The sequence below is a fragment of the Tupaia chinensis genome, unplaced genomic scaffold (genome assembly GCF_000334495.1).
Source record: "Tupaia chinensis unplaced genomic scaffold, TupChi_1.0 Scaffold000542_1, whole genome shotgun sequence".
Lineage (NCBI taxonomy): Eukaryota > Metazoa > Chordata > Mammalia > Scandentia > Tupaiidae > Tupaia > Tupaia belangeri.
Window position 1 is genome coordinate 3,872,847 of NW_006160055.1, and position 17,354 is coordinate 3,890,200.

General features: G+C 39.4%; 1 protein-coding gene across 2 annotated transcripts in view; it reads left to right on the plus strand.

Moving 5' to 3' along the window:
- The window catches only part of ABCA12 (ATP binding cassette subfamily A member 12), a 217,443-nt gene that overhangs the window by 19,727 nt on the left and 180,362 nt on the right, over positions 1-17,354 (plus strand). The gene's annotated exons all lie outside the window — the stretch shown is intronic.

The following is a 17,354-nucleotide window of genomic DNA, read 5'->3' on the forward strand; positions in this document are numbered from 1 at the left end:
ATTGTTTTCTAATCAAGTTCAGTTACATTTTGCCATTGTCAAGTTTGGATCTATAAAGGAAATGCAGAAAAGACTCAAAGATGCTCAGAATAGAGGAGAATGAGATTTTTTAACTCCAGTGATTTGAAAAGGGGCTGTTTTTGTTATTCTTTGTCCATTGGAGCCAGTTTTCTTAGAGGTGAAGCCGGATATTTCACATTTCATGAAGCAGTCATCTCCTAAAAAGTTTCCTTGTACGTCGAATGCCTGTAAATCAGATTGAATTTCAGATAAATTATGGTAACTTACTATATAAAAGAATGCAACGATGAATTGTTTTGTGAAGAGAGTAACAAGCTAGTGATTTCTCAGAATAAGTACGGTGTTTTTTAAGCATCCAGACCTAAGAGATAGGATGGTGTGTTAGCAGTTGGTGGAGAGGTTACATCACTGGATTCACATATAGCTGACCATGGTTTGAGTCAGGGATCCGGTGGCTTGAAATTCATGCTGGGTGCATGTGCATGCATGCCCAAGAACCTGCGAGGAGAAGGGATTGCAGTTTGGTCATCCTATCTCAGGGATGATTTCTCATTTTCCCTTTTATAGTTTCTGTCTCTCTCTGGCAAGCGCATGTGCCCTGAAGCAAAACCTCTTAAAAAAAAAAAAAAAGAAATAGGATGACATCCATTATTATGGAATCTACTTAAATTACACAAAATAAGATATTTCTAAAAATTGCTTTAAAAGAATTATTTTATTAATTTTATTTTTATTTATTTATTTTTAATTTGACCAGAGAGGGACAGAACAAGAGAAAGAAAGAGACGGGAAGTGAGAAAGCAAGCTGCCAAGTCAGGGACTCGAACTGCAGTTAGCTATGTGGGAGTCCACCACTCTTAACCACTATACCGCCTGACAGCCCCCACAATAGGATATTTCTAAAGAAAATATAAACTTAATTAGTGTAAAGTATTTAAGTTCCTAGTGCTAAAATAAATAATTTCTTACACCTGACTAACAGCCTATTTTATTTTTTTAGATTGATTTATTTAATTTATTATTATCAGTTAATTTTTGCTATAGAGCATGTGTGCTCACCAGAGTGAGACAGAGAGACAGAGAGAAGGAAAGTGAGAAAGCAAGCTGCCACGTATAGGACTTGAACCGCAGTTGGCTATGTAAGGGTCTAGCACCTCAAACACCTCGTCACCTGTTGGCCCCATCTAGTACTTTATTTCTAAAGAATCTTTGCATAAGTCATTATGTAGAGTTGTTGATTAGATTTTATTAGGTTGTTTATGGAAACAGCATACATTTATTCTCTTCATATTATATGTATATTAGTTCTTTATAATAAATTAATCTTCTTATACTATTGGAATATATGTATTCTTACAGTTCTTAAGTAGCATGGATTTGAAAAATAATGCATTCTTGAGCTGGCCTTGAGGTTCAGTGGTTAAGCACTGTGCATTGGGAGCCAAATCCCACATTTCAGCCACAGTTCAAATCCTGGCTGTAGTGGCTTAAAACAACATGCCAGGCACATGTGTGTGCATGCCCCCAAATCCTGATGGAATGGAGAAATGGAGGAAATAGGATTGTGACATAACCGCACCCCAATGGGGGATGGTTTCCCTCTTTCTCTTGCTCCTCCTCAGGTTAGCACAGGCATTTTCTGGCAATTAAAAAAATATATATTATAATGCATTCAGCATATAAGTAGGCCAGATACTCTGAAATACTCCGGTTTAAGATAATTATCAATTGCTAATGATAGCAATAGAGAAGGACTTTAAGAACTCCTTTTAACAACTTATTCTCACTAATTTTTTAAAAGGATTTTTCAGCTACATAAAGTTCTTCTTTTAAAACTTCTTTTTTAAGAATACATATTTTATTTTATTTTAATTTCTTTTATGCATTCAATCACATAAATAAAGTGAATGTTCCAATATGAATACATTTCTCATGGGTCCAGCTGGGGATAGTATACATGTTATCAACAGATAATAACCCATTTCTTTGTCCCCAAAATGTCTTCTCCCTCTATTTTTCTCTTTAATGTCTTTCCTTAGGCTCTCCTCCTTCTCCCACCCTCTTCCCACACTGTATCTGGTATATATAACCATTTTCTATGCTTCTATAGCCTCTAAAGTCTTTCAGTTTGGGCCATAGAGTGTGGACATTCGGTATATATTAAGTGGAGACATACAATGTCTCTCCTTCATAGCCTGGATTAATTCACTCAGCAGTAAACTTCCATATTCATCCACTTTCTGTCAAAAGCCAGGGTCTTATTTTTTTATAGCTGAATAGTATTCTGTAAATGTGCCACACTTTTTCAATCCATTCTTCTGTTTGTGGACATTTGGGTTGGTTCCATGTCTTAGCAATTGTGAATAACGCTGCAATAAACATAGATGTGTGAGCCCTTTTTGACTAAGTGTTCTTTTGTCCTTTGGGTAGATATCAAGGAATGGGATTGCTGAATCATATGGTAGTTTATTTGTAGATCTCTGAGGAATCTCTCTATTGTTCTCTATAGTGGCTAGACCAATTTATATTCCCACCAGCAGTGAAGGAAAGTTCCCCTTTCATTGCATCCCTACCAGGGCTTACTTATTTATTTATTTTTAAAATCTTATTTATTCTCTCTGGGGTTAGGTGGTATCTCATTGTGGTTCTTCTTGTAAAAGTTTTAAGAAAGAAATATAAAGTCTACAAAGGAGTAGTCTTAGTAGTCCATGTATGCTACCAGATAGCACCATTTAGTTATTGGTGTTTCCTGGTAGCATTTAAAAATTTCTGGAGAAAATCATGACTATAATTTCACTAAATTAGGTAGAAAAAAATGGAGACACAAAGTGACAAGTGCCTCCAAGACCTAATGTAGAGAAAACTGAAAAAATACATTCTCTGAATGGAGATGAATTCGCCACCTCATAAATGTATTATCATACTGTAATAATAATTAGTTATGCAGTGATTGCATTTGTGGGTAGGGTAGAACATAATTATAGGGCAGTTCAAATACTGAAAATATACTTCCTGGTCTCTTAGACCTTATAAACCTCGGTTTAAAAAAAGTTTATTGATTTGTTATTAGAAGGAACCCTCTCACTTTACTGATGAGGAACCTGACCCCAGGGAGAATGAAGTTTGCCAAAACTCGATCATGGAGGATAGAAGAAAAAAGTATTGGAAGCCACCTTTCTTATTCTTTGTCCATGAGATTTGTATCATACCCTACTCTCTTACACACTAATTCTTCTTACAGTTGGAAACTCCTATGGATAAGAGCCAAATGAAGATTACGACTGGATAATCTGTACAGTATAAAATATAATTTTATAATCAGAGGTACCATTGTATAGTAATGTAGAGAACCTAAGACTATACAGAAGCAGTTACCTTGTTTTCTTTCTTATGGTAGAGAATAACTTTGAGATGATGGTTTGGATTTAGGTAGTCTTAATTTTCTTTGTTTCTTTCATCTACCTATTATGCTGAAAGATTATAGTGGATAACAATACGTAACAATAATATAAACATTTCTTAATCTCATACTATGTGCCAGGTACTTAATGAGGTGGCGACTGTATTGTTCATTTCACAGCTGAGAAAACTAATGCACAGAGAAACTAGTAATTTGACCAAGATTGCAGAGTTAATAAGTGGTGGGCCAGGATTTGAACTCAGGCAGTCTAGCTCCAGAATCTGCTTTTATGCTCACATTTTCTTATTTTCTTTTGGAAAAAATTTTATTGCCAGTGAGCTATCTAGGTGGCATGGTGGTTAAGGTGGCTAGATCCCACATGGCTGACTACACAGTTCAAGCTCTGGATCTGTGGCTTGAAAAATATACAAGTCATGTGTGCATGTGTGCTCAAAATCCTGAGAAGAGAATAAAGGAGAAGGGACTGCAGTGTGATCATCTCCCCGCCCCTCCTGAGGAGTGGATTCTTTCTCACTTTTCCTTTCTCTTTCTCTCTCTCTCTGTCTCTGTCACCGAGTGCACATACCCGATAGCAAATAAAAAATATATATATACTGCGAGAGGGCATATGTGCTTGCCAGAAAGACAGGAGAGAGAAAAAGCACTCCTCAATAGGGTGTGATCTCACCATAATCATTTTTCTTCCATTTCTCTCTCCTGTCAGGCTTTGGGCACACACACACACACACACACACACACACACACACACACACACAGTTTTTGAAGTTGCTGGGGCCAGGATTCAAACTGCGGCTGGTCATGTGGGATCAGGCTCCCTATACCTGACACTTAACTGCTGCACTACAAGGCCAGTCCATGCATTTCTTTCTTTTCTTTTTTTAAGAATTATTTTATTTGACTTTATTTATTTATTTGTTTGTTTGTTTTAATTTGACTAGAGAGGGAGGGGAAGAGAGAGAAAGAGAAAGACAGTGCGCACACGAGAGAGAGAGAGAGAGAGAGAGGGAGAAAATAAGCCACCAGATCCAGGACTTGAACCATAGTCAGCCATGTGCAAGTCCAGCGCCCTTAACCACCATTGCCTGCCAGCCCCCATGCATTTCTTATGGCTATTAGTCAGTGCTAAATTTTTGTGTCTCATTCTTTAAATTTTGTAAAAATAGACGAAAAACCAGAACTTAGGAATATAAACACCTCTTCCCTGTCTCTATAATGAAATTAAGAAATATATGGAATAGGTGCACACCAGCGTATGTATTAGAGTTCTCCAAATTCACCTTCTATGCAGAATCCAACTGAATCTGAATGAGTCCCTGTAGTTGTAGGATCATAGAAATCCTACATAGACCTGTTTAGGAGAGTTTAAATGCTCTCTAGGCTGCAGCGCTAACTGAGGTTTAGAGAAAGGAGGATGACACTTTAGATTACACTCTGATAATTTAGCCATGGTGAGAATGGGAGTTGTGATCTCACGGACACAGTTTGCTTCCAGAATAGCCACGCAGAACTGTAGGACTTGAAAAATCGTTCAGAACAAATGTGATTATTGATTCAAAGGACTCCCTCCATCATCTTTTTGATTGATGGTCATCTGGAGAAGTCTCGATTGTGGTTAGTAAGGAAACTGCTGCAGTCCCTGGCATTACGGGTACTCGTCCGGATTAAGTTACTTATTTTGGCATCATCTACTTTCACTCCCTCCCTTTTGTGTTGCAACAAACAGCTTAGGTAACTAGCCTCTGTAAAACATAAATCCGAGGTAAAGGAAGCCTTCTCAGCCTGGCAGCAGGTCCTGATTCTTCGCATTCACATATGGAAGAAATGGACTCAGGTGTCAAGTTGAAACAGTCCCGAGGTCTGGTAATCTCTACATACAGTGGCTTGTAAAGAGGAAAACTGGACCAAGCCAGATGCCATACTTATGTGCAAAGACAAAGAAAACAGCACACACTCCCTCCCCCAAGCCAGATGCCATACTTAGGTGCAAAGACAAAGAAAACAGCACACGCTCCCTCCCCCACACCAAATCCATTCAGACTAAGCTCAGCTATGATGTGCTCCAAGTTTGTCTTCTTTTACTAATACCTTCCAATTAAAGGCCAGGCCAACAATTGTTAATTACCTGTGGAACTGTTTTCCAAAAACAGTATAACCCTGCCATAATGAGATAAGTAGACTACCCCCCCTCAAAAAAAAAAATGTAGTCATGTCAAATAAGGAATTGCATTTTTGTGGCGTTAATGAAAAGCAATGCTTTCCAAATGGTTGCAAATATCAATAAAAGCACAGTGGAAATTACAATGTACAGACCATATACTGAAATAAACCCTGAATGTCTCAAGCTGTCATTTTTCCCAAACTCCTGACCCTCACAGGATAAAAAAGCAGCCTTTCCCACATTTGAAGACAGGGCTGATGGAAGGCAGGAGCTGCCAATTGAATTTTATACAAGGTCATCACAGTGTTATACCAAATACCACCCATCCAGTGTGAGCTGTGACACAACACTTTGGTAAATGCAAAGCCATCCAATAGCCCTTGCATACCTTTTGACCTGCCTAGGATCCCTTTTGTCTTCTGGAAGACATGAAAATAATAATAGAAATGAACACTTATTAAACATTTTACTGTGTCAGACACTGACTGAGCTGGTATTTTGCATACATTATCTTAGTTACCTTCTTTTGATGATGAAAAACTTAAGTGCAGAAATGTTAAGTAATTCATCAAAGTTCACATGATTATGATATGCTAGAATCTGGATTTTAACCAGTTTTTACCTGCAGATAGGCGGTTTTATCTAGGCCAGAGGTGCCAACAATGGCAATCCAAAGGCCTGGTTCGTTTGGTTTATAGCATGTCCTTTTGCTTTCTCATCCCACCTATTAGCACTCTCACAGACTGAACTTGGAGGTAAAAGTGAGCTCAGTTGGTTTTTCTACCTGTCAGCACCTCTAGGGGAAAATACGAGAAGGGAGACTGAAATGATTCATCAATTGGTGTTTGTGGGACCCATGTATGTTATACCTATGTACGTGAATTGTCAAGGGGAAATTACTGTGCAGTCTTCTGTTGAAAGAGCCAATGAGCCATCTTCCGTGTGTGACAGTCTCAGGAGTAAAGTTGTTCCTGGCCTAGCTCTGTCTGCTGACTTTCCCGTGTATGTTTTCATGGAAGGAAAGACAAGTACGTGAGTCCAGGATGGACAAGCTTCCAAGCACACTCATGACTTCATGGTAATAACTGAGGGACCTAGAGAGAAATAGTTTCTATTTTGATTGGCTCCAAATTGATGTAGATTTTTGTTCTGGGAAGCTCAGAACTTATCACTAGTCATCTTTTGCTGGGTATTGCCCCATCCCGTTTCTTCATTCTCATGAGTGCTGGCAACACTAGTCAGTCTCTCAGGTTAGAAACGTCGGAGTCAACTTTGACTCCTCCCTTTCCTTCACCTCCTGTTACCACTAGCTCCTCAAGTCAGCATCCATCTTGTGAAATGTGACCTGGAGTTACCTTACCTTTTAATCCTTCTTGCCATTCCTTGGTTTAAAATTCCATTGTCTCAGCCTGGTTTACTTCAGTAGCTTTGGGAGTGTGTGTGTGTGTGTGTGTGTGTGTGTGTGTGTGTATCTGGAAGCTCTGCTTTTTACTCTTCCCACATCTCATTATCAGATAATCCCCCTCAATTACTCTTTGAGCTATTAAATTTCACCTTTTTGTCTGACTTCCAAAATCTTAACAATCAGAACTCTCCCAATTTTTAAAAGAGTTGTTTATTTAATTTTATCTAGTATTATTTAATTAGCTATAGAGCACACGTACTCACCAGAGAGAGAGGTAAAGTGCAAAAGCAAGCCATTAGGCCAGAACTTGAACTGTGGCCACCCATGTGGAAGTCCAGCACCATCACCACTGTGCCACCCTAGCCCCAATTCTCCCAATCTTATGTTCTTCAGTAGAATGCCTGTGCCTACAGAGAAAAATATCTTTGTATATGTTCATGTCTCATTCTCAATGCCCATTAAAAGACAAACTCATATCTGGAACTCCCTTTTTAACCTTCTTTGATCACTCAAACTCATCGTTCTGTTTTGTATTTTTCTTGCCGATGGCTTATAATGGTCTTTGATGCTTTAATCTTGACTTGTCCATTGGACAGGTGCTACATTAACAGCAGAAATCACAGAATTACATCTTACATCAGATATAGTGTGATTCCACAGAGATCAAAATAGAAGTACAGTAAGTCAGAATTTGCTATAGTTTGGAAGATTGTTGTGGGTGACTGGATTACCAAATTCACCCAAAGATGGAGAGTAATAAACTGATTGTGAGCCCAAGATGGGTAAAGGTTAAGGAATTAGCTTGTTTGGGTTTGATCTTTACTTCTGAGCTCCAAGCATTCTGGCTGTTCTACCAAAAATGTCTGTAATGCTCATCATGAGAAAAGAAATATGATGTGAAGTCCCATTCCTCCTCCTCAGCTAGATTCACCTGGGAATTTCCATCACAAATACTTAAGAGTTCTGAATGCATAGGAGAGATTTTTGTGTGGGAGGGTATATAGTCTGCTTCTTGCTTAAGAAATACCAGAAAATGTTGGAACAACGTTTGAATTTCACAACTAAAGTCCCATCCTTTACCTCTTCCATCAGCAAATCAGTACCTAATGACTCTTACAGAAACATTACTGCCCCTTTAGATGGTCACATGGAGATAAATTCCATGAAACTCACAGACACCGAGCTTGAGGTTCTGTTTCCTCTAGCACTCTGTGCTGGGCTGCTCAGACAAGCAGGTCACATCACACTAGTAGGGAGGGAGAGCTACAGCTCATGCCTCGACTCTCACGCAGTGCAGATGGGCACACCCAAAGCCAGACAACGTGACGAAAGGATTTCCCAACTAATGATCTGTTAAACTCGGAACACAGAGTTACTTCAGAGAACCAGAAATACCTCCCAAGCACCACAAAACATAATTTTAACAAGTAGAAAAATAAAGAGTAAAAGGTAGCTTTTGATTGCACAGTGGTAGGTTAATTAATTAATTTATTTAATCCATTCTGTAGCATCTCTACTTTGGGTGAGCCACTTTATAAGATTCCCAGAAGCCTACCTCATTGAAATTGGCTATGAGAGCTACCTGTTTTCCCTTTGTTAAATCTTTTTCTTTCCCTGCCTTTAACGAGAGCAAAGAACCTCCTGTTACTCTCAGACAGGGAGCATTAAAGGTGACTAATTATTTATAACTTTCTTACTAGTATAACAGCATCACTTGCTGAGGTCACCACTATCCGTCAATGATTCCAATATCTTTTAGAAGCTAAGAGTGAGAGTTTAAAAATAATTTCAGGTGATTCCTGTTCACTTACCAGGTCACCAAGAGTTCAGACCCCAGCTCACAGGTGAGGAGCTGGCTATACGGTTGACTATGTTTTCCCAAATGACTGTTCTATTCAACTTTCTTCTAAACATTGCCCAGGAAATCTGGCCTTCCAAATTTTAGACATGCTAGTTTCACTATTCCAGTTTTCTTTTTCTTTGATTAGGTCACATTGTGTCCTCTGCCTCTGATAAAGAAACCAGTGTATTTTTAGAGTGAAGTGGCCCTCCTGGAAGAAATGCCATAGCACACATTATTTTCTGGCTGGTCAGAATTTCATTGTGGATTAGAATGACAATGATCTAAAATATAAGTTGTTGGAAAGTGGAATTAAAACATGAGTTTGGGACTAGAAGATGGTGTAATGGTTACGTCGCTGGACTTCCACGTTAACTGTGGTTTAAGTCCCAGACTCAGCAGCTTAAAACTTATGCCAGGCATGTGTACATGAGTACCCAGAATCCTCAGAGGAGAATGAAGGAGAAGGGAGGGACTGCAGTGTGACCATCCTCTCTCGGGGGATGGGGTGATTTCTTGCTTGTTTTCTCTCTCTTTTTTTTCTGGTTATTGTACATGCCCTATAGCAAAAATTTATCTTTCTTGAAAAGAAAAAAAAAAGCCTGAGTTTACTTTGGTTAAAAAACTTTTTAAGTCCATGCAATTATTTTTATAATATGCATTCTCCACCAACTTTTTGAAGATGCATGTATTTTTCACATTTTGAAACATAAAAACATTTTTTTAGTTATGCTTTTACATATTAATATTTTTATATAAAATTGTGAGTATTGTGGGAAGCAATATAGGAGTTGTGAGCACAGACTTTAGATCCTAATTCCTGGGGTTAAAAGTCAGCCTAGGCAATAGCTCACAGCTTGGTGGTTAAGGCAGTTGATCTTACACAGCTGACTGCTGAGTTCAGGTCCTGGACCTAGCAACTTGAAAAACACTCTGGCCACATGTGTGTGTATGTTCAAAATCCTGAAAGAAGGGACAAATGAAGGAGAAGAGACTATGGCGTGACCATCTCCTAAGGGGGAGGTTGCTTTCTTTATCTCTCTTATTCTTAATCTCTCTGTGTGTCTCCCTGGTGAAGCATACATGCCTTCTGGCAAATTAAAAAGAAAAAAGTGGGACCAGAAGATGGCATAATGGTTACATTGATGGATTCCCACATAGCTGACTGCAGTTAGAGTTCCAGACCTGGCAGCTTAAAACTCACACCAGGGGTGTGTGTGCATGCGAGCCCAAAATCCCAAGAGGAGAATGGAAGAGAAGGGATTGTAGTGTGGCCATCACCCCTGGGGGGGTCATTTTTCACTTTTGGTCTCTCTGTCTTGCTCTGTCTCTCTGGCGAGCACACATGTCTACAGCAAAAAATCTATTAAAAAAAATTGTAAGCTTTGGCCAAGTGTGTTAAATCCCCTGAGATCAGTTCTCACATGCATATATTGTGGATATCAGTAATATCTACCTATGCAGTTGTAAGAATTGAATGAGTTAAGACTTATTAGATACTTAACAAAGTGCTTGGACATAATAAGAGCTACATTAATGTTGGATATTATTTTATTTACAATATTATGTATGTGTATAGTTAGCATCAATCATTGAATATCACTGAGATAATTTAGTATCTCACCATTATCTTACAGATGAGGAAACTGAGGCTCAGAAAATTTAAGGATCTTGCTTAAAGTTTCACAACACTGATTCTTGCCATCATTACAAATTTAAAGGGCACCCATTACGGGCTAATCAAGCTATGTGCTAATCAAGAAGGCCACAAGCCCTCAAAATGATTATGTCTAGGGAAGAACAATAAGTACATCAGATGTTATAGTGTGATGTGACAAAATCCCACAGTAGATACAGGTCCAGGAGCAGAAGCAGCAAAGACTCAGTTGGCAACTTTGCCTGCACCCAGGGCTGGGATGATAGTGAGGCAAGAGAAGTTCAGAATTGGAGGGACTGACAAAAACTTGGTACTCAAAATCAAATACAACATCAAAATGAATGCAGAAACTTAATAATGAACAAAATATCAAAATGTAAAAGAAGTCAGTATTACCAATTTTTCTTTTGCCTCGAGCTCCAATGTAACTCATACAGCATGGTCGGGGAGGCCAGGAAAGGCTGTCCAGAGAAGTCCTTAAAGAATGAGCAGCAGATTGTCAAGGGGACAATTAGTGCTTTTTTATTCCATACGGAGAGTGACCACACAAGTGAGGACACAGGACATGACATTGGAATCTCTTTACCTAAAAGAGGAAGATGTTTATTGGAAGTGTTGGGAGATGAGGCAATGTACTTAATAACAGAAGTACTGGACTTCATTTTGAAGGGGATGAGAAGCCATAGGAATTTTTTTTTTTTACTAAATTAATTTTATTTTAAAATGTTTATATATTTTTTCTGACATGAAAATGCAGACTTCATAGTCTAGCGGTTAAGGGATCCAGATCACACATGGCCAACTATGGTTCAAATCTTTGCTCTGGGTTTCTGAAAAACACATCAGGCAATGCCCTAATGTGCATGATGCCCTAAGTCCCAATAGGATGGAGAATTGCAGGAGAGGGCCGTGCTATGACTATACCTCACTCTTTCTCTCTTTCTCTGGTGAGCACACATGCCCTATGGCAAAAAATGCTTATTATTTAAAAGTTAAATGATATAATATATATGCACATATTATAAAAAGCAAATTTTACTCTCCAGAAAGAACCATTGTTAACAGTTCAATGTATATTTTCTCAGACTTTTTTCTATGCATATACCAAACACACACACACACACACACACACACACACACACACACACTCATATATACGCATGCGCACTCCCAACCAAAACAGGGCTATTAGGTCAGACCGTGTTCAGGGAGAGTGCCTGTAAGAGTATGAGGGGCCTCACAGGAGTAATTGTTGCTGGTGGCCGGTTTGCACATGGAGTTTTGATTTTAAGACCCACTACTTCGGATTTCCTTCTCAAGATTTCCTAATTTCCCTTGAAGTGCCATGGGACTGACCAACCTTAGATGTCTCTATCATGGCTGGTGATGTCCACAATTTCTTTTTACTTTTATAAAAGAAATATTGATTTAATTTTATTTATCATTATTATTATTATTTTCATTTGGTACAGGGCATGTGCCCTCACCAGAGAGAGAAACACACAAAGAGACACAGAGAGAAAGAGAGTGAAAAAACAAGCCAACAGGTCCGGGACTTGAACTATAGTCAACGATGTGAGAGTCCAGTACCCAGTACCTTACCTACCATGCCACCTGCTGGACCCATCTCAGGTTCTTTTAACAATCCCCTTTTAATCTCTCACCTTCTTTCTAGTTTTTCAAAATTCAATTTTTTTTTTAAGAGAGATTTTTTGCTATTTGACAGGTGCACTCTCCAGAGAGAAAGAATGCAAGAAATCACTCCCCAGGGGGCTGGCCACGCTGCAATCTCTTCTCCTCCATTCTTCTCTCAGGTTTTGGGCATGCACACACACATGCTTGGCATGTTAAGCTGCTGGATCCAGAACTCAAACCATGGTTGGCTACATGGAAGTCCAACAACATAACCATTATGGCATCTTCTGTCCCAAAAATTCAAATTTTTAAAAATAGGGGATCACTCTTTATAATTTGGAGGTTTTCAGCTCAAGGTTAGCTATAACCCTGTAATTTCATATTACCCAACTGAGACTTAGGACAAATTTGGGAGAGTAGTAAACTGCAAGTAATATTAGAACCACATGCTCTTACCAGTATTTTTCCTCTTCTCTTTCTTCTATTTTCATGATTTACAATAAATGTTCTGGGGCCGGCTGGTGGCATGATGGTTAATTAAGGCAGTTGAATCCCACATCGCAGACTCCATGGTTGGAGTCCCAGACTCAGTTGCTTAAAAATCATGCCTGGCATATGTTTGTTCATGTCCAAAATCCTAAAGGAAGGGAGAAATGGAAGAAGAAGGATTACAATGTGACCATCTCACATGGAGGGTGCTTTATCACTCTTTCTCTCTATGTCTCTCTGCCATATGCATGCACCCTCTGACAAATTTAAAAAAAAAAAATTGGGACCGGCAGATGGTGTAATGGTTATATCGCTGGACTCTCATGTAGTCGACTGCCGTTTGAGACCCAGACTGGGTGGCTTAAAATCATGCCAGGAATGTGTGTTTGTGTGCTTGAAATCCCAAGAGGGGAATGGAGAAGGGATTGCAGCGTGGCCATTGCCCCTAGGGGGTAATTTCTCACTTTCTGTCTCTCTGTCTCTCTGGGAGCACTCACAGCCTGTAGTAAAAACCTCTCCAAAACAAAAACAAATAAACAAACAAAAATACCCAGATGTACTTAACCACTCTACCTTAACCGAACATGATCTAAGTATGTCTGTTGGAAGATAACAGAATCTAGAGTCTTACCCAAACTGGCATCTGGAGATGAATAGAGGAGATGGAGCTACTGATGAGTATTGGTGATGAGAACTTAAATTGAAAAAAAAAAAAAAATTCCCTGAGTGATTCTTATACAACTCAAAGTTTGAGAGAGTTATCTTTCTTTTCAACTATCTCTTTTTAGTTTAGATGTTTTCATTTTTCACTAGCTCACCACTGTTAAAGCGCACCAGGGAATGAATTTAGTTCTTTGAATAATTTCAGGGAAGAGTTTGCTTTCACCGGAGGAGTTACCTTTCAGCATTTCAATGACTGCCAGCATTCTCTGCTTCCTCTCAGCACTAGATCTTTCTCTGTAATCCTCAGGATATCAGAAGTCTCACACTTTTTTTTCTTCATGTCTTATGTTGAAGACATTTTCAGGATGGTTGAGAAGAGGAGAATGCGTCCTCTCAGAAAGCGCTGTCAGATCAATGACTAAGGAAGGCAGTGTTCACAGTTCCCTGAACAGGTGTTCCTCCAAGATGATTTCATGGTTAAGTTCATGCCCAGGGAACCCAGCTCCACATAAACAAGTGCTTTATGCTCTGGCATTATCACACTGAGCTCCTGGTTTCTAAAAATATCAGGAGGATAAGAAATGTCAAAGTCTTTTCATTATTTGGAACTTGCTGCCTTATATGGAGATTGTAAAAAGATGGACCCTGGAGAGGCATATTCTACAAGAGTGTGTCCTGGGCTGCAGAGAATAGGGCTGCTTCCTGTCCTCAAGTTACTTACAATCTAATTGTGCAGTGGAGAAACACCCTCGTAAAAAGTTACGTGTCATAATAGATTTGAAAACAACAAAAGGTTAAAGTTCACTAGAGTACAAGTATTAAATATAGCTTTCACATCACAGACACTCATATTTTGATAGATTAATTATGGCATGAAACAACAATAACTGCTTAAGAGAATAAGTATTAAATAAGCAGCATTGGCAATGAAATCTACTGGACATTTAAAAAAGGAAGGGGCCCAGCTGGGGTGGCATAGGTGGAAGGGGTGCTGCTATAGATGCTCAAAGCCATATGGGAAGTCTCTGAGTTTGCATCCTAGGTCTACCTGAATACCCCTGGAGTGACCCTGCCTGGCTGCAAGACTTGGGGAAGGACTGCAGTGCATAGACTCTGTTATGGGTCCCCTTCCCTCTCATGAAAAAATTAATAAACAGATTTTTAAAAGTAATTTAAAAAAATAAAAGGAGGAAATTGCTATAAACCACGCCAGGGGCTGACCCCGTAACTCAAAGGTTAAATCTGGTGCATACAAAGAAGGATCCTCCATGGTCAATCACAGTTTGAATGCTGGCCCTGCAGGATTGAAAAACATGCCGGGTACCTGCAAATGTATGCCCCAAATCCTGACAGGATGAAAACTTGAGGGAAAATTATTATGGTGTGAACATACCCTAAAAAGGGAGTGTTTTTCTCTCTATCAGGGGAGCACCCTCTGGCAATTAACAAATTGTTTTAGGGAGCCAGCAGGTGGCATGGTGGTTAAGGCACTGGATTTTCTCAAGGCTGACAGTGGTTCAAGTTTTGGACCAGGCAGCTTGAATATCACACCAAGTGTACATGAATGCATGCCAAAAATCTGGAGAGGAGAATAGAGGAGAAGGGAGTATAGAGTGACTAACCCCATTGTGGGGAGGAGGGGTGATTTTGTGCGTTCCTTTTCTCTGTCTCCCTTCAGTGAGTGCAGGAGGCCTAGGGCAAAAATCTAAAGAAAAAAAGAGGTTTTTTTTTGTTTTTTTTTTAAATTGGTCTAGTAGGTGGTGTGGTGCTGAAGGTGCTGGTTCCCATATGACCAATTTTGCAGTTTAAGTCTCACACCTGGAGGCTTGAAAATCTCTCTGAATACGTGTGCATGTGTGCCCAAAATCCCGAGAGGAGAACAGAAGAGAAGGGACTATGGCATGGCCATCTTCTCTAGGGGGTGATTTCTCACTTTCTCTTCCTCTGTGTCTCTCTCTAGTGAGTGCACACGCCATATGTCAAAAATCTTAAAAATTTTAAAAAATTATCCCAAGATTAAGTTAATCTTGGAAGGAAAAAAAAAATATGTGTGACAAGAAGAGGATGTCTTTCAAGAGGGGAAAGGGCATGATCCAAATCTCTCTAAGACAAGAATTTCCAAGAGTAACTGGCTAAAGATAGGTAGACCAGTTTGGTCCAGGTAGAAAGTATTTTGCTGGAGAACAGGAGAGAAGTTGGATGAGGTTTAGTCATGTCGGGTTTTGAATACTAGACCTATGAATGTGGAATTTTATCCTATAGTAATAGAAACACTGGAAGACTATGAGGAATTAATTTTTGCCTTTTACAACACGAGAGGTAAACTAAAGGAAATTTGAAGGTTTTTCCACCATATATATTTTTTACTTTATTTATTTATTTTAATTTGACCAGAGAAGAATAGAGTGTGTTGGGTGGGAGTGAGAAATCAAGCTGCTAGGTTTGGGACTCGAACTGTGGTCAATCATGTGGGAGTCCAGGGTCCTTAACCACCATGCCACCTACCGGCCCCATCTACCATAATTTTTTATATTCGTTCCCATGGTTATAGCACAGGCTATGTTAGTTATCTACTGTTGTATAGCAAATGGCCCCTCCTCCCCCCAAAAAAGAAAACTTAGCGGCAACGGTAAATATTTATTATCCTCCAGTCCAGAAATTTCAGCATGGCTTAGTTGTGTGACTTTGGCTTGGAACTTCTCACAGAGCAGCTGTTCAAATTTTGACTAGGGTTACAGCCATCTGACTGCTTGCCTAGATCTCTTTTTTAAGGTGGATGACTCACATGAGTGTCGAGTGGTACCGATTGCTGGTAGGAGGTCTCAGCTTCTCCTAACATGGGCTTCTCTATAGGCTGCTTGAGTGTCCTTATGATATGGAGGATGGCTTTGCCCAAAGCAAACAACCCAAGAGACAATTGGGCAGAAGCCATCTTTTACATGACCTAGCCTTGGAAGCCCTGGAGCATTGCTTTTGCCTCATTCTATTCATTAGAAACAAGTTTCTACACCAGTCCCATATTCAAGGGACTTAGATTCAGACTCCACCTTTTGAAGGAAAAAGTGCCAAAGATTCTACAGACAAACTATTAAAGCCACCACTCAGATTTAACAGGATTCAGTAGTGCAATACTTGCATGCGTAGACACGCTTGAAATATCTGGAGTCCTTATCTGCTTTGGGCCATATGCATTCCCAGTACCCAGCATGGTGCCTGTATTGAGACTCATTAAATATTTTTTGAACTTTGGTATTACTGTTGTATAGATTAAGACATTAATTTTCAGAGGTTTTAGTGTTGAAGTCAAGATTTAATTTGGTCACACTACCTACATCCTCTTTCTGCTCACTGTGCTGTCAAACAGAATCATTCATGCCTGTTAGAAACGTTCACCGGGGGACCAGCAAATGGCATACTGGTTACATTCCTCTGCTCCCATGTAGTCGACTGTGATTTGAATCCTGGACCCAGTGTGCGTGCGTGCCCCAAATCCCAAGAGGTGAATGGAGGAGAAGGGATTGCAGTGTGGCTATCCTCATTGGAGTGATTTCTTGCTTTCTCTGTCTCCGTCTCTCTCTCTCTGACGAGCGCATGTAAAAATCTCTCTTAAAATTAAAAAAAGAAACGTTGACCTTGTTGCTGGTATAACTACCAGAATCGGTCTCTGGAATATTGCCTGGCACTTAGGTGTCATCTGACAATTATTTGTTAAACAAGTGAATGAATTTGGTGCAACAATAACTGGAGGCTAGAGGTATAATAAAATGTGTTCAAATTTACCCCCAAGTCACTGGAAAACTAAGGAACACATCCCAGAGTTCTGGCTTCTTGTGCAGGTTATTATTTTGTCATATTTATTGGAAGGAAATCATATTTAAAGTATAGACATTAAACAATAAGAATAGATCAGGTATGGGACTGCCAGTGGTTGGAGAAAATTTATAATGAACATGCAAAAGGATCCTTTAGCAAATAAACTTTTTGTTATTGCCTCATCGTTTTGAATATTTCTTCTCAAGAGTGGGGGTATATTGAGGTGGGAAGAAATAGGTGTGAATCAGCAGG